This window comes from Lutra lutra, chromosome 10 (assembly GCF_902655055.1).
Source record: "Lutra lutra chromosome 10, mLutLut1.2, whole genome shotgun sequence".
Classification (NCBI taxonomy): domain Eukaryota; kingdom Metazoa; phylum Chordata; class Mammalia; order Carnivora; family Mustelidae; genus Lutra; species Lutra lutra.
This window is the reverse complement of record NC_062287.1, coordinates 51,575,375-51,593,957: the sequence shown is the minus strand read 5'-3', so window position 1 is coordinate 51,593,957 and position 18,583 is coordinate 51,575,375. Positions and strand designations below refer to the sequence as shown.

The 18,583-nt window shown below is 46.5% G+C and overlaps 1 protein-coding gene across 4 annotated transcripts in view; it reads right to left on the bottom strand.

The window, feature by feature from the left end:
• The window catches only part of TENM4 (teneurin transmembrane protein 4), a 2,938,802-nt gene that overhangs the window by 455,968 nt on the left and 2,464,251 nt on the right, over positions 1-18,583 (bottom strand). The window lies entirely within an intron of this gene.

Sequence of the window (18,583 nt, the reverse complement as noted above, 5' to 3'; positions counted from 1 at the left end):
GCTGGGGTATTTTACTCACTGGGCAACCTCTCTGCTGTGCTGTGGGGTTGGCAGTGGCTGCAGGCCTGTGTGCAAGGGCATCACTCTTTGGGGACAGCCCTTTGTTACAGTTACAAGCAGCCACTGCTATCGTCCAGGTCCCAGGGGCTGCTCCCTCCCCTACCCCTTCTGGCCTTGGGTGGCCACAGCTCCCAGCTGTTGCTAGCCTCAGGGTGCTTCACCAGGCTTCCTGGTTGCCTCTAATTCTGCCACACATTAAAAATAGCCCCTTCTGGGCACATGCACCCAAATGTTTATAGCAGCAATGTCTACAATAGCCAAACAATGGAAAGAACCTAGATGTCCATCAACAGATGGATGGATAAAGAAGATGTGGTATATATATATACAATGGAATACTATGCAGCTATCAAAAGAAATGAAATCTTGCCATTTGCAATGATGTGGATGGAACTAGAGGGTATTATGCTTAGCGAAATAAATCAATTAGAGAAAGACAACTATCATATGATTTCCCTGATATGAGGAAGTGGAGATGCAACGTGGGGGGTTTGGGGGGTAGGAAAAGAATAAATGAAACAAGATGGGATTGGGAGGGAGACAAACCATAAGAGACAATCTCACAAAACAAACTGAGGGTTGCTGGGGGGAGGGGGGTCGGGAGAGGGTGGTGGGGTTATGGACATTGGGGAGGGTATGTGCTATGGTGAGTGCTGTGAAGTGTGTAAACCTGGCGATTCACAGACCTGTACCTCTGGGGCTAAAAATACATTATATGTCTATTAAAAAATTAAAAATTTTAATTGAAAAAAATAGCCCCTTCAGAGCACCCAGGGGGCTCATTTGGTTGGGTCTGCCTTCGGGCAGGGGATCGCGAGCCCCACATCAGACTCCTTGTTCAGTGTGGAGTCTGCTTCTCCCTCTCCCTCTGCCTGCCGCTCCCCCTACTTGTGCTCTCTCTCTCTCCTGACAAATAAATAAAATCTTAAAAAAAAAAAAAAAAGGATAGCCCCTTCACCGCACTCTCCTGAACCACCTCATTTGAATTGCCCCTGTTTCTTGCCAGATCCCCAATTAATACACTGTCCACATCTATGTCAATCTTTGATTCCAAAGCAAGCTCTATTTTGTTCTTTCTTTTCCTCATCAAAGTTCTGGAATACCTACCCCAGAAGGTTTGGGCTTGAAGGGCTTTGCACATAGGTCAACCTAGTACTTATCTTTCTGGAAGCCAGTTTGCCAAAATATACCAAAATCTTAAAAATATATATATATATATATATATGGAATTCTGATAACTCAGAAATTCTAGTGGTCCTCTAAAGTATCCCAAGGAATCCACAGACTTATATAAAAATGTTTCTGGGGCGATATGAAAAACTGTGATGATCTAGGCACACACTAGCTGAGACATGGCAGGCTGCATTGCCCTGTCAGTGCTATCCAACCGAATACCAGCACTGGCACTCAGTGCAGTAGTGAGCAGAAGAGTGGAAAACGATGGGAATCCACCCAAATGTCTAACAGTAGGAGAAATGTAAAGAAAAACGGCTGGCATTCCACATGATAAAATACTATGTGCCCTTACAAACAGATTTTGTAGATGACTATGTAATGACACGGAAAGTTGTACATTACATATTGTTCAACAAGAAAAGCAAATCTCAAAATTCAATACGGAGGAGGGTTCTATTTTTAGAGATTATAGAGAGGTGAAATGTGTGTGTGTTTGTGTGCATCTGTGTGTGTGTTTGTGGATCAGGGAAAGCAGGAGCATTTATTTCAGTGTGGTAGGGGAATAGCTACTTATTTTCTTCCACGTGCTCACCTAGAGTTTCTAAATTTTCAAGAATAAATAGGTCTAAATATTGAAGTGAGAAAATATGATAATAAATGTATTTTTTTTTAAAGTCACCCAGCCTAGTTTTACAGATGTGGTACTAAAATTTTGGTTAGGAGTCTCTGATTATAAACTGTTTGCTGAAACGCATTGCCTGGAGGACCAATCACTTAACTGATGGCTTCCGGTCTCAGTAGAGGTGGTTGACATTTCAAAACCATGAGATACAGACCCATGGGACATCTCAGGCTATACACCAACTCCAGCTCTGTGCAATGGCCACTGACTGTCTGCCAAGAAAACAATGTGTCCCAAGCAGACACTGTTGCCTGAATCCTTGGCAGCCACTTCCTGATGTTCTCTCTCCTGAACACTTAATATACTCCTAGCAGATTGACTACATGTTATTAATAACTATATAGGCTACCAATCAACATCATCTTCAGAGAGAAACTTTCCAAGTCAGCCATATTAAAACCCAATTTAAAAAAAACTATTTGAAAGGCATTCTTTCTCAACAGTACTTTTATGAGACTGACGCGCTACCTACTGCGCTAATGAGGCACCTCAACAGTACTTTTAATTATTTGACATCTAATTATTTACTCCTTCACTTTTACTCTACCTCCTTTTCCAAAGGACTCGAGAAAGCTAATGAGTCAACATGGGGCTGCGTGCAGATTCATGTGTATGTGGTTACAAGTTCCTATAGATGCATGGAAGTATAGGACTTATTTTATAGTAATAATACTATGTAGTATATGTTTAGTAATAATAACATAGTATTAATCCATGTAAGTATAATCACATTTACTTAATTCACCCAGGAGGGAAGGCATGGGCCAAAGTATGCTGCTAGCATCCATCTACCAGAATAGAGAAGGAAATGAGAATTTGCTGAGGTCCCTTTGGTTCCTGCTTGGGAGATTCATGCTGTCATCACCTTTGGCCTTGACCCTGCTACAGCCTCTGCTCTGATTCTTGCCCCTTCTCTGCTAACCCATATTACCCTTGCCAGATTCATCTTCGTAACAGGCATCATCTTCAGGTCAGAGGTCTGCAAACTGTGGACAACACCTGTTTTTACAAGTAAAGTTTTATTGGCGCACCACCATGCCCATCTGCTTGCATAATGTCTTTGCTGCTTTTTTAACCACAGCAGAGTTGAGTAATTACAACAGAGACTAGACAAGGGGTGCCTGGCTGGCTTAGTTGGTAGAGCATCTGACTCTTGATCTTGGGGTTGTAAGTTCGAGCCCCAAGCTGGGCCTAGAGCTTGCTTAAAAAAATTTAGTTAAAATATTTTTTTAGGGACGCCTGGGTGGCTCAGTTGGTTAAGCAGCTGCCTTCGGTTCAGGTCATGATCCCAGCGTCCTGGGATCGAGTCCCACATCGGGCTCCTTGCTTGGCGGGGAGCCTGCTTCTCCCTCTGCCTCTGCCTGCCATTCTGTCTGCCTGTGCTCGCTCACTCTCCTCTCTCTCTGACAAATAAATAAAATCTTAAAAAAAAATATTTTTTTAAAAAAACAACAGAGACTACAGAAAGTAAAAAATCTTTACTATCTACCCTTATGAAAAAAAAAAAAAGTTCAACCCTTGTCTTAAATAAGCAAAACCAGAGTCCTCTAAAACAAAGTGTTCAAGACAATTTATTGGTAGCTGGGGAGAACATGACTGAACATCCTCTCTCTCTCTTAATCTTAAGAAAGACAGCATTAAACTTTCCTAATGTTTAGTACATGGACTGAGAGTGAATCATGGTATAACTTATAAGTAAAGATGAAAATGCTGAATATGTATAGTCAAAAGTCATTTACTATTAGGGACAAATGATTAAAAAAAAAAAAAAAGGTTTGAAGACCAAGTAGGTGATTAACAGTAGAGAGCTTGGCAAATAGTAGGTGCTCAGAATGGTTTGAAATAATATTAGTTATTATTGAATCTCTAGTCTGTTTCAAGAGCAATGCAAAGGGCTTTATATGGATTATTTCATTTAATTCACACAACCCTCCAGTGAATTTGATATTATAACCCAATCCCATTTTACAGGAGAAAACACTGAGCGTTACCGAGATTAAGTGTCTTCCCCATGGGCACACAGTGAGAAAATGTAGCTCTGGGAGCTGAATCAGGATCTCTCTGACTCTGAAAGCTCAGGTCTGAGCTTGAGAACTGCCACGCAGGTTCAGTGGCACCATATCGTGTAAATATGTTTATGTTCAGGCTTATCATTAACCAAGGCGACATGGAAAGGGAAAACACTGATTGTGCTTTTCAAGCTTCATCACCCAGTTCTAAAAATGTATTTTGGCAAACAACAAGGAGGGATCACCAGAACTTCTTTCATATTATACATTTGTCAAAACCCATAGAACGTACACCACCAAGAGGGAACCTTAATGTAAACTCAGGGTTTTAGGGGATAATGATGTGTCCATGTAGAGTTCACGGACTGTAAAATGTACCACTGTGATATAGCTACTGATGGTGGCGGGGGTGTTGTGCAAGTGGGGCAGGGGGTTTACGAGAACTCTTTATACTTCCAGTCAATTTTGCCATAAACCTAAAACTGCCGTTAAAAAGTAAAGTTTATTAATTTTAAAAAATGGAGAAATAAATAAGAACGACTCCATACTTTACATTTACTAGGAAGACTATTTTTTTTTAAAGATTTATTTATTTATTTATTTATTTATTTTACTGGGTGGCTCAGTCGGTTAAGTGTCTGTCTTGGGCTCAGGTCATGACCCCAGGATCCTAGGATCAAGTCCCACATCAGGCTTCCCCTGCTCTGTGGGAAGCCTCCATCACCCTTTCCCTCTGCCTGCTACTCCCCGTGCTTGTGCTCTTTCTCTTCAAGATTTAAATAAAATCTTTTTAAAAATATTTATTTATTTATTTATTTTAGAGAGAGAGAGAGAGAGAGCTGGGGGAGAAGGAAAGAGAATCTTCAGCAAGACTCCCCACCGAGCAAGGAACCTGAAGCAGGGCTTGATCTCACGACCCTGAGATCATTACCTGAGCTGAAATCAAGAGTCAGATGCCCAAATGACTGAGCCAGCCAGGTGCCCCTCATTGGGCTGACGACTATCAAAACCCCAAAATAGCAAACACTGGCAGGGATAGGGGGCAATGGATTCTCTTGTGCACTGCTGGTGAGAATGTAAAGTGATGCAGCTGCGGTGGAAAAGAGTGTGGCCATTCTTCAAAACTTTAGAACGACAATTACCGTATGACCGGACAATTCCACTCATGGGTATATACCCAAAAGAACTGAAAGCAGGTACTTGAATAGATGCTTGTGTACCCAGGCTCCTAGCAGCATCAGTCAGAAAAGTAGAAGGAACCTTCCAAAAGGTAGAAGGAACCCAAGTGCCTTTTGAGAGATGAATGGAGAAACAAAATGTTGCCTTAAAGTACACTGAGATAATATTCAGCCTCACAAAAGAAGGGCATCCTGACACTTGCTAAAACAGGGATGAAGCTTGAGGACATTATGTCCACTACTGTAAGTCAGTCACCAAAACCCAAATACCATATGATTCCACATCTCTGAGGTACCTAGAAAGGTGGCTGCTGGGGAGTAGGGAGAGGACAGAAAAGGGAGTTATTGCTTAATGGGTACAGAATCTGGTTTGGAAGATAAAGGAGTTCTGTAGATGCATGGTGTTCACAGCTATACAACAACATAAATGGACTTAACACCATCAAACTGTACACTTAAAAATGGCTAAAATGGTGAATTTTACCTTGCAAATGTTTTATTTTTTAATTTTTTTTAACCTTGAGCATGTTTTATAATTAAATCAATTTGAATATGTAAGGCTTTTAATATTGCATTCTGAAGTACAAATGTTGGATATAACTTCTTTAAAAAAAAAATTTATTTTTTGAGAGACAGCAAGCATGAGTGGGGGTGGGGAGAGGGAGAAGCAGGCTCCTCGCCGAGAAGGGAGCCCAATGAAGGGCTCAATCCCAGGACCCTGAGTTCCTGACCTGAGCTGAAGACAGAGCCTTAACTGACTGAACCTCCCAAGCTTCCCTGTAACTTCAATCCTATAGTTTGGCCAGTTCAATCTATATATTTCTTTGAAATGAAAAACTAATTTTAAAATATGTGAAAAATACAGAGTCCTCTACTTCTTGGCCCATGACTTGAAAGGTGGTAGAACCAAAGTTTATGGTCTCATATCTGAGGCAGGACTTAGTAGGTTGACTGGGTCCGCTTAGATGGCCATCCAATTTCACACTGCTTCACCAGCAACTGTCATGGTGCCATGTGACTCTTAGTGCCGGGTGACGATTCACGTGGAACTTTCCACAGAAAGCGTATTCCCCATGAGTACTGGCATACACCATTTGATTTTCATGTGTTTGGACCCTGTGAAAGGAAAGGCTGATATATCATTGCCTAAGGTTTGGGATGTAACTGTTCATGCCTATTACCAAATTCTTGATTTTGATGGAATCATAAGCCTTAGCAGTCTTTAGAAAAAGTGCATTGGGCTAGGGGGCAAAAAAAAAAAAAAAAAAAAAAAGACAAAACAAAACATTAGCACTGCAGAGAAGCTTTTCTATTTCAAAATTCTTCCTGACATAGTCAAAATCTCCAAAAACAATTGCCAAGGAGGTAATATTCCTAACAATGATGATGAGGATGATGATGATGACGATGTTGTTCCCAGGTCTGAGTGTCTTTCTGTGCCAGGAACAGAAGGTGTATTTTATATGTGTAGAAGATTTAATTTCATTGTCACATTCGTCTTTGTAAGCAAATACGCTTTTATCTCACTTGTAAAGACGAATAAACCAAGCCTCAAAGAAACAAGGGAATATGCCCGAGGTAAAGTGGTAAATCTGGGATTTGAATCTGGATCTCTCTAACTGCCAAAACTATATTCTTTCTTTTCTACTGCAGCGCCTTTACTAATCTTCCCATGTCTTGGATGAGTCTATCATCTTTTCTATTGCCAGGCTGATAGTTGGCTGAACTAGTGAGAACCTCGGTTTCTAGGCTGGCGGTTGTGGCTCAGAATGGAGGTCCGTTAGGTAACAGAGGGGAGTAGGAATCTGGGGTACTGACTGCCCAGAGTACCCCTCCCACCCAGCAAAGCCATCTAGGGAAACTTGTAATAATAATCACATCTATTTGTCAATCAACTGGTATCCCAGGTACCACAGAGAAGGCTTCACATCCTTTATCTCTAATCCTACCAGCAATTCCATAAGGCAGGTATGTTATCCTCAACTATACAGAGGAGGCCCAGAAGGGTAAATGACATGCCAAAGCAAAACAACTAGTCGGTGGAGAACTTTCCTCTTCACTTTGTAGTGCCTCATGGCAGAAACCCAGAGCCAGTCCTCAGAACAGAGAATAGCAGACGGTGGAGAAATGATAAATGAGGTTACAATCCATGAGGCCGGCAATCCTGGGAAAATTACATGCCGGAGGGTGGGGTGGGACAACAAGAGGAGAGAGACCCTCGGCATCTCGAATCTTCTAAAAAAGCACAGCCTAGAGGCACCTGGGTGGCTCAGTGGGTTAATCCTCTGCCTTCAGCTCAGGTCATGATCCCAGGGTCCTGGGATGGAGCCCCACATCGGGCTCTCTGCTCAGCAGGGAGCCTGCCTCCACCTCTCTCTCTGCCTGCCTCTTTGCCTACTTGTGATCTCTCTGTCAAATAAATAAATAAAATCTTAAAAAAAAAAAAAAAGCACAGCCTAAGGTCACAGAACTATGCAAATAAATAGCAAGGGTTATTCCTGAAATCAACTACTTGGAATCTTTACTTGAATGCACCGAGACTATTGATTCACCCGCATCCAATGTATATTACTAAGCGCACAGCTCTAATTTATTGCATCTGAAACTGCCCCTCGGAGGCTGATCCCCTGGCCATTGGCCTTGCTGAAAGATTGTCTTCAGACCACGTATCTACATTGCAGGTGGTATTAGGGGAAGAATTTTGTTAACTGAACTCTCCAAGGGGAGTGGCGTGTATATGTATGAAATCTTTAAACCTACTTCTTAGCTCCAGTGCCCCCATCCCTTCCCACCCTTCCCTCCACCTTCTTCTTGTGGGTGTTAAACTTGAACACACACAGCTTTAATGATCTGGTAATGCGTTTGGGTTACTGCATCCTGGCTCTTAAACTCCAGGGCAATGACCTGAACCCCATCAATTAATCTGAATATGAGAGGGGTTCAAGATGGAGTCGTTACAAGACTCCCTTCCGCTGAAGACACAGGGAAAAGTACACAACTAAGAATAGCTGCACGTATAAATAAAACACGGCCTCTTCCTATCTGTCAGGAAGCAGAGGCAACCACGTGGGCTGGCTCCTTGCTCACGTGGTGTCCATGACTCCTGCCAGGGCAAGGATGGGTCCTTAATAATTAATTCTGGACCCGCTCAGCCAGAAAGTGCTTCCTAAATAACCTTCTGTCAATAGTGGTTTGAATTAAGACCAAATTCTAAATGCAATAGTTTTCAGTTGATTGGCTTGGGGAACTTTCCCCCTCCCCGAGACTGGCCCCTCAGGCAGGGCCCTGGTGAGAGCAGTGCAAGGGAGGGATTCCATCCAGTGTGTTGGTGGCCGAACTCTGTCCTCCCCCAACATTCATATATTGGAGTCCTAACCCCCAGTACGTCCAAATATGAGTTTTCTTTGAGATAGGGTCTTTAGAAAAGTAATAAGGTAAAATGGGGACATACGAGGGGGCTCTAATGCAGTGCGCCTGCTGTTCTCTCAAGCAGAGGAGCTTGGGACACAGTCACATGCAGAAGAGAGACCATGTGAGGTCCTTCTTCAAGCCAAGGACAAGCCTCAGAAGACACCAACCCAGCCAACATCCTGATCTCAGACTTGGAGCCTACAGAATGGGAAGGAAAGACGACACTCCGTCTGAGGCACTTTGTCATGGCAGCTCTTGAAAATGAGACCCAACTTTATTCATCTGCAAAGAGCAGTGTTTCGGGACGCCTGGGTGGCTCAGTTGGTTAAGCAGCTGCCTTCGGCTCAGGTCATGATCCCAGCGTCCTGGGATCGAGTCCCACATCGGGCTCCTTGCTTGGCAGGGAGCCTGCTTCTCCCTCTGCCTCTGCCTGCCACTCTGTCTGCCTGTGCTCACTCTCGCTTCTCTCTCTATGACAAATAAATAAATAAAATCTTTAAAAAAAAAAAAAAAGAGCAGTGTTTCAAGAGAAAGGGGGGGGGGCTGGAGACTGTCATTGAGTTAGCACTGCCTACATGCCCAACACTCACCCAGGAGATCTCATTTAATCCACACGACTGCCGGGGACGCTCAGGCTTCCCGAGTACTGGGCTCTCTCTACAAAGGCTTTCTGAGCACTTACTTTTTCAATAGTTGCAAAATTTTGAATCAATTATAAGTAAACTGTGAATCTCACTTGTGGGAAGTTAGGAAAACAATGAACCAGAGACGAAGAACTGGAAAGAGAAGTGGTGTGTCCAACTCCACGACACCGTGAGAATCAGATCAAACCCCAGCAACTTCTCCACAAAAGGAGACACCTATGCCCACAATCCCAGAATGCTGGGCTCCAGTTCCAGGATAAACAGACACTTTGAAACTTACTCACAGACCCTGCAGGGAGTCACAAACCCTAGCTGAAAAAGCCCTAGTGTAGGGGGTTTCAAGGGAGTCCTGGCAGAGTTGAGATGACAAAGGAGAGAAAAGGGAGGGGAGAAGAGGGGGAAGGCAGAGGGAAGAGGAGGGAGTTATAGGAAGAGGGAAGGAGGGGAGAGAAGAGGGCCGATGAAAGGGGGATGGAGGAGTGAGGCGAGGAGAATGAGGGAGGGAAAGAGGGGAAGAAGAAGTGGAAAATGAAGGAACAGAAGGGAGGACAGCAGGGTGGGAGCATGGTGAAGAGGCAAAGAAGAGGAGGGGAAAAGAGGAGGGGAAGGAGGGGGAGGGAGAAGAGGAACCCTGGAGGAGGGAGGAGGAAGAAGGCATTGGGGTCCCTGCGGGGCTGGGCTCTGTCTACAGCAGGTCCAGGCCAGGCTAACATGGAAGGGCGGGGTGTGGAAGTTAGCAAATCCACGTCCTGACCTCAGAAAGGCAGTCAATTCTTTGCAGACCACGCGACGGGGAAATTTTAGCACAGGTGCTACCTGCAAGCATGCAAAACAAATATTTAAACATCTCATTGAAATTGCGAAGGAGGGCTGTCCTAGAGTTCCTAGTGCTTGTGGAAAGTGTTAGTAAGAAATCCACAGGTATTAAAACAGATGTAATTGGCATAGTTCCTTAGGTGAAATTTCTTTCTGGTTGAATTTTAGGGAACATAAAAATATGTGTAAAGGCTTTTGCCTATTTCCTCCTGATCCTGTTCCCCTGAGCCCTGTTGCTACCCTCTCAAAGGGAGTACCCACAAGGAGAGGGAAAAGGAACAAGTGGATATGTATGGTGAATCTCAAAGGAGTATCAGTTTTACTTATCAGCAAGTCTTTTAAAACACAGTTTTCTATGAATGTAAATATGGCTATATTATGGGACAGAAGGCAAAATTTTACATATTCATAATTTGTTGTCTTGGGCAAACAACTTAACTCTCTTAGTCTCAATTCCTACATCTGTAAAACGAACCCATGAAGAGCAACTGTGAAGAGAGAGAACATGCAAACCCCTAACATCCGGTTGGCATCTGACAGATACTAGGTGTCCTTCTCTTCCCCCATCCACAAGAGTCCTCATCTATTCCCACAGCCTTCCTTCTCCCTCGGTTCACAGTCGTCTTCTCAAAATTATAGCTCTGGTTTTTGTTGTTGTTGCTGCTGTTTTTTAGGAGGCTGGATGTGTGCTTCGTAACAGTAGGGACCATATCCTGTTCCTTTCTGACTCCTAGGCCTTAGGACCGTGCCGGCACAAAGTAGGTGCTCATTAAGCAGCAGCAGATGAAGCCACTGAACATTCCTTTTGCAAATGCTCCTGTGATGCCCTGTGACAGCTCTTGCGATATTCACCCTCTTGTTCCTCCTAGAACGAGAGCCCTGCGAAGCCTGACGTTAGGTCTTACCCATCTGGGTAAGGAGTGTCTGTTTAAGAAGTTGGAGGGCCTCAACAAATATTTGCAGAATGGATTTTACTTTGATTTGAAATGGAACCAAAGCTAACATGGCCTGGGCTCCACAGTTAGCATGAATAATAGAAGAGAAAGGCCCCAGAGTGTATAGGAGAAATTGCTCTGTCCTGCTGGCTTTGCCAAGTCCAGGCCTGTCTAGCCAGACTCCCATGCTGGTCCTGCTCCCGATGTCAGGTCAGAGAGCCCTGTGGGACCTCTAGACCACTGGTGTCAGAGGAAATGCATTGGGGGCAGTTGGCCACTTACTGTAAGGGAGGCCAGCTTCCCTATACCCAGCGGGGTTTAGATAGAGATGATTTCCAGTCTCCTCAAATGGTGCTCCCCCACCCCACACCCCCAGACAGCCTTCTAGAGTCTTCAGTCCAGACAACACTGATCTCTCCCTTCTCTGTGCTCCTGCTATAAAGAAGAAAGAAAAAAAATCCTTGCATGAGGCCTTGCACATAGTAGGTGCCCCATAAATGGCAACCCCCTTTCTTTTTCCTCTCTTTGCCCTCTTTGGAAGGCAGAGCCAAGTCTAACTCCTCTTTCGACTCCAGGGATCTTGCACAGAGCCTGACAAAGGGTAAAAACTCAGTATTAATTTTTTTTAAGTGAACTAATGAATGAGGGTCAGACATTATTCCCCCCAAGCCTCTAAACCAAGTATTCTGAAGCCCCTACCCCAAACCACCCCTTCAAACAGAAACAGTCTGTGGCAGCATAGATGTGGAAGGAATCACATAAAGATGTAAATAATCTGAATAGGTGGTGTAATTCAAGGAGCGTGGGCTCCCCCCCCTTAGTGTTGCAAAGCAGGTTTAATTATAATTACAGTTTAAAAAAAGATTTTCAGAACAGACTCTGCATCAGAGTGTCTCAGGCATGAAAAGAAAAAGTTTTGGAGACTTATTTTCTCTCCAGAGGCCAAGTGACAACCACCTTTCTCAGCCACCAGCTCCAATTCTTGCTTTGGACTCTTTTCCCAGCAAGGTGGGGGGTCAGGGAAGTTGTAGATAGCAGAAGCCCCCCCCCCCCACCCCACCCTGGGGCTCCCTGATAGCAGAAGCCATCCCAGGAGCTCCCTGCAGATCTGTTCACTCTCCTCACGACCCCAGCTCCCGGACCCTGTGTGAGCAGCAGGAAGGCCAGGCCGGACGCCTGGGACAGTGAGATTGCCCGCTGGCTGCCTACCCCCCCATCACAAACACCAAAGCCACCGTTTCCTTCTAGGATGTTAGGACTGAGAAAAAGACCAGCCTGCCCCTTCCCTGGTGTTCTTGACTGGGAAACTGGGCCTCTGGAGGGCCTCACAGCAGTGAAATGGCCTGGCAGGGGGGCTCAGGTCTCTCTTAATGAAGCACTGGGTAGGTTAAGGTGGAGGGATCTTTCCTGGATTTCCTTCCTTGTGTTGACCTTTCCCCTGAGTCCTAGGGTGCCACCTGGTCCCGGTGCATGGAGCACTGGCCTGGGAATCAGGACACAAGGGTTGAGAATCAGCCAGCCCTGCCCCAGCTTGCTGTGTGGCCCTGGTTATGTCACTGTCTCCTTTCATCCTAGGATTGCGCTGGATGACTGTGTGTGAAATTCTCCGCAGATAAATCTGTCTGATCCTCAAGTATCCATCAGCCAGGACCCTGTGTGGGCCACGGTGCCATGGACAATACCTCATCATTCTCACAGCAGCCCCGAGAGAGACAGGTGCTCCTTTCCCCACCTGGCAGGAAAATGACCTCACAGAGGGCAGGAGGTAATCAGCCTTCCAAGGTCACACAGCTAGAAAGTGGAAAGCAGAGTGGGTTTCACGAGGGGTACAAAGGATAGGAGCATTTGGAACACGGGGTAGCCCAGCTGGTAAGGCATCCAGGGGGGACATGAATATGGGGCAGCAGGGAGCGTGCCACAGGCAGGCCTGGGCTGAAGTTGGGGAAGCGGCCATTTAAGCCTGACTCACCTGGCCTCAGGTCCGGGCCCTGGTACTGAGCTGTGTGACACTTAGAGAAATCACTGTGTGTCTCTGAGCCTTACTCTTCTTCATCTTTAAAATAGCGTAACAACCTCCCCTTGGCCCATCTCTAAAGTGGTTGAAAAGATTCAGTCAAAAGTTTGAAAGGGGCTGCTTAAAATTCACAAAAGCCTGAGCCTCACCACTTCCTAGCTCTGTGGTCCTTTGAGCTTCAGTTTTCCTGCCTATGAAGTCAGTCAGGATCCTCAGCCCTGCCTCGTGTGTGTGTGTGTGTGTGTGTGTGTGTGTGTGTGTGTGTGTGTCTATTGTGGGGGTGCTGCTGGTTACAGTGTCTGAGAAATCAGTCCCTGGCTGAGGGTCCGTTAACAACAGCCATGGTTATGATGAGCATACACGGTAAAGCTCTGTGTACAGGTGGAAAATTGTTCTCTGTGTTTCCTTCAGTCTGTTTCCAGGGAGATGGGCTCTCTTCCTTACACAGCATAAGTCACCCCTGTTCTCAGGCCTCCCATTCCACCAGGTCACCCAGCAAACAGAGTGCTAGAGGCTGGAAGACTCATTTTCTCTTCTCCTTAGGATCTGGGGATTTGTTTCTTTGATGGGCCAGGCCCAGAGCCTGCCTAACCCATATTTCTAGAACCTTCCAAACAGTCTCAATGAGAAAGCCTTGAAGCAGTAGCCTAGGTTGCAGGAACGAATGTGTAGCTCCCCTCCTGCTGCTGGCCAGGGGAAGGCTGTGTGTGCGTACGGGGTGTGTTCAACCAATGCCAGACCGGGGGTGATGGGTTTTTAGCAAAAAGGCTCTGAGTCCTTGCTGCTCTGTGCCAACCACATGTCTTTTTCCCAGGTCTTTTTTCTGTGCCAAACAGCAAACAGGGCTGGCGCTGGTTCCTCTCAGAGGCAAAGGTGTAACTGAAAACAGGCTGGGTCTGCTCCCAGCACCTCACCACAGTTTACTGAGAGCATGTGTGTGTCACTCCAAATGGTCTGGGGATTGTTTCCTCACAGAACATCAAGCCCATTTGAGAGGGGAAAAAAACCAAGGGTCTGACAGAGGAGTAGTGGAGAGAAGGGGAGGGAGAAATGAGGCAGGGGTTCTTAGCCGGGCCTTTTACCAGACTCACAGGGGGGTATCTCTACCAACCAACCCTGCCTGGGCCAACCTCACAGCAACAGGATCAGATTTTCTGATGGTGGAGCCTGGGCATCTGCATTTTTCAAGAACCACAGAGAAGCCTCTGCCTGCGAGGAGCCTGCTTACACTTAACCCTCACGGGCACGTCACCGTGGGAGCATGAGAGTCCCAGGCTGCGGTTTGATTAGAACTTTTGGACTCTAGAGCCCAGGCTCAAAACCCCCCATACCACACAGCCTCCTTGAGCTCTACCTGGAAACACAGGTTCACTGCTCTCCCCAAACCTGCACATCAAACTATTCCCATGTGACTCTCTGCCCTCCCCCATTTCCCACAATGTCCTGTGATTTCATTTTCTCATTTGGCATTTTGTTTTGCTGTTCAGGGGACAAAGGGCCAATAGCTTCTTCCCCCAAGCTATTTCTCCTCAGAAGCCCTGAAATAGCTTAGCAATTTGGGAAACATTTAAAATGCATTGATTTACTGGGGGACCCTGGGAGCCCCTCTCCCCATCTCCTAAATCCTAGCATTGAATGTAGCAGGTTCCAATCAGGGTTCCCACCTCCCCTGCCCTGCCCAGTCTTGTTAGTGATTAAGCCAGAAACCCTGCTGCTTGCACCCTGCTCCCGGCTCCCCATCAGCCCAGCAGGCGGGCGGGAGCACGGGCTTCCGACTCCCTGAGGCCCAGTTCCAACCTGGGCTCCACCTCCTCTGGAAAAATGATAGCACCACCTACCAGCTTACAGGCCCGTGGCCAGGGTTAGGTAAGAGGATGAACCAAAAGGCCCAGCACCCTGTTTACTCAAAATAATCGTCAGCTGCTATTACTAAATGCTGAGGATGGTTGTGATTTGACGACTGTCCTCATCTTTGGCTTCTGTGAGGCCTGACCCTTCAAGCAGGCTTGCCACAGGCTGAGGAACCATGGAGCAAGGAGGGCAGGACTGGGTGTTCTAAGAAATGTTCTTCTCTCTGGATGGCTTGGCTTCCAAAACACAATCTAGGAGGATCAGACTCCAGGAACAGGAGGTGTGAAAAGTGTTGAGGCCTAGGTCTGCCCCCCAGAAGCTCCAGGTGCTCAGGCCTGGTTCCGCTGAGGTAGGGGCATCCCCGCTCCTGTGAGCAGCCAAGGCTGAGAACCTCTGCTGATTTCTCCCCCTCGCTCCTCCCTTCCCAGAGTCTCTCAATTGCTTCCCTTCTCCAGTGGGTGCTATTTTGTGAGGAAGCAAGTGCCAGACTGTTCAGAGACACCAAGGTGCTCTTGGTAAACTGTGGTGAGTTGGAGGGAACAGACCCACCGGTTTGCTATCATCCCTGTGTCACCAACGCCAGCCCCATTTTCTAGCCCTGCTTCGAGGCTTGTAGGTGACAAGTCATGATTGAGTAGCCATATTGTATCGGGATGTCCAGGAAGAAGTGGGTGGGTGGACAGTGGTTCTGTCCGGCCCTCGGGGAGCTTTTGGACCCTTGAAGAAGCAGCACAGCTATTATGAGGGAGGAAAAACAAGGGCCTGACCTGGTCAGGAAGAAATCAGAGCATCTTTCTGAGCATCCCTCTGACAGGGAAGCTGGAATCTGAGGGATGACAAGTAGTACGGACATAGCTGGGAGACATGGGGGAACAGAGTCTGAGGAGTCCCTGACACTAGCTAGGGCTTGGCTAGACAGAAGAACTGGAAGAGGCCAATGTGTATGGCACAAAGACAGAGGAGGAAGAATGGGTCAGGATGAGAAAGTCATCAAACAAATATCCACAAGGACACAGAACACTGTGGCCTCACCCTTAGGAGCACGGCTGCTGGAGCCAGAAGGCCAGGGTTCCGATCCTACCTTAGCTCCCTGCAAGCTCCGTGACGTCAGTCTCCAAACTGGAAAGGATAATACTACCTACAAGCTTCTGTGCAAATTAGATTAGTTAATTCACATAAATAAATCACTTAGAAGTGTGCCTGGAACACAGTAGGTGTGTAAACGTTTGCTATCGTTATTGTTATATGTTAGGCATTGGTTCAGACTCCCATCTGCAAAATGGGGACGATAGTGTATCTAACTCAGATGGCCATAGTGAAGATGAAATGAGAACGTGTGGGTGGGATCCTTACAATATGACCTCAGAGGGTGACCACCACCATTATTAATCGTTAGGCATTATGTACGCTAGGCGGACAAGGCACTTCTTAGAACAAATCGGCAAACACGCAACTGTGTAGAAGTGGGAGGGGTGCTCAGGGGATGTGTCCCTTCACAGCAGCTCTGCGAGCACAGGGCTGGCAAGGCACGCAGACGCAGCGGCTGGATGAGTGCCCTTGCGGCTGAAGATTCTACGACTCCACCTGTCTCTAATCTCTATCGATTTCTGCCCCTCTCGAAAAATTTTCACGAACACGTCTTGGAGGCTTTGCCCCCAGACAGTAATCCTCTCTTGCCTGTTTTCTTGCTGTGGCAAAGAGATGTCCACTTCAGACATCTCCCATGCCCCAGGGGCTGACGATGCTTATAAGGAGCACACCCGTCAAGGACACAGAGTGGTCCCCTCGGGTTGGGCCCCAGCCCTCTCTGCCCTCACAGCACTAAGGACACTCTCGGTGTCACTGCGGCATCCGAGGGCACAGGGAAGCTGAGGACCAACTTCCTGGGCAGACTTGTTTGAAGAAAGAGACTGGGATTCAGCTCAAGATCCCCAGGGTCTCCAGAAGCATCCAGGAGCTCCTCTCCGCTCTCTCCTTGGTTGCAATTCGTTGACGCCCTCTAAAAATAGCAGTGGTTGTTCAGGGCAATACACCGTGCTCCGTCTCTGGGGATGCCAGCACAGCCCTCTTTCAAAAATAAAACCCCAATCAGGTGTACTCCTAACTCCTTGCCCCTCCCCACCAGTCCCTGGACCCTTCAGAGGGATCCAGAGACAGGTGGCAGCTCCAGCCGCTGGGAAGCTACCATGGGGATCCTCACCCAGGTCTGTCTCCTTCCAAATCCCTTGTCTGTCAGTTTCCACTTTAAAAAATCCATTTTCCCCTGATGTAGAAAGTAATACATATTTATTCTAAGTACTACGGAAAACATAGAAAAGTATCCACCATCCAGAAATAACCACTGACTTGAGTCTGTCCTTCCTTTCTCTTCCCCTCCCTCTACACAACCTCCCAACCCCCCACACACTTATTGATAGAATAGGGATAGTGAATTTTTAATCTTTTTCCCCCTGAATACATCAAAGGTATTTTCCTATGTTATTAAGTATCTACCCACCACACAATGTTTTAATGTGGGTGTAATAGGACAGAGGTTCAGCACATAAAGTTTGCTTTGGAAAGCTCTGGGTTCAAGTTCTAACTCGATAACTTACAGGTGTTGAGGGCGTGGATAGCTGAATGAACTCTTTAAGCCTCAGTTTACACATTTAAGAAATAGGGTAATAGTACCCGTCTCAGGATTGTTGAGAAGATACAGGGTGATATTTCCTAACTGCTCAGTAAACGCTTATAAGAATAATTACAACAATGACAGCAAACTCCGTGAACTGTAACTGAGTCCATGATTCTCCTGCTTCTAGGTATCTAGCTGGTTTCTAAAGCCCGTGTTCTCCGCCCACTCATCCCTTCTCCAGAAAGTTCTGGAATCCACAGAGAGGACTGTGAAGGAAGTACCCTGGCTGGAGTCTCTGCAGATCAGGAGCAGATCAGCAGGGGAATGGAGGGCTGGCAGTGCAGGTTGCCAGAGCCTCACGAGGACTGGGGCTCCTGCCTCTTTGGCAAAGCCTCAAGAAGCTGAGAACGAAGGCTCCTCTGGTGGGAAGGGCCCCACGCCTCTAGCCTAAAGGGGTACCTGGACACGGGACCTCCTCCGTTGATTCTCAGCCAGCTTCCATTCTGATCATCTTTATTCTCCAAATTCAATTCCCCAGAAAGCTGACGCATCTACCCCACCCCCCCTCCAATTTGGATTCTCTCACTGTGCCTGGAATTACTAGAAGCTGGGCCCTGATGAAGAGAACAAGGCCCTGGGGCACCTGGGTTGCTCAGACGGTTAAGCATCTGGCCTCCGCTGCTTCTCCCTCTGCTCGTGCTCTCTCTCAAATAAGTAAATATAAAATCTTTTTTAAAAAATATTTTATTTATTTATTTGTCAGAGAGAGAGAGAGAGAGGACAAAGTGGCAGGTAGAGGCAGAGAGAGAAGCAGGCACCCCCTGAGCAAGGAGCCCGATTCAGGACTGGATCCCAGGGCCCTGGGATCATGACCTGAGCCGAAGGCAGTGGCTTAACTGACTGAACCACCCAGGTGTCCCAATATAAAATCTTAAAAAGAAAAAAAAAAGAAAGAAAGGCCCAGAAAGTTTAGGTGATTCTCAGTAGTCACACAGCTAGTCATTAATCAAGCTTCAGTAAGAAACTCATTAGGGGCTGAATAATGTCCCACTTGCCCCCATTCATATGTTGAAACTTTACCTTCCATTAGCTCACAAGGTGACTGTATGTGGAGATAGGGCCTTTAGAAAGGTAGCTAAGGTATAATTCGGTCCTGTGGGTGGGCCCTATCCCAATAAAACAGCTGTCCATCT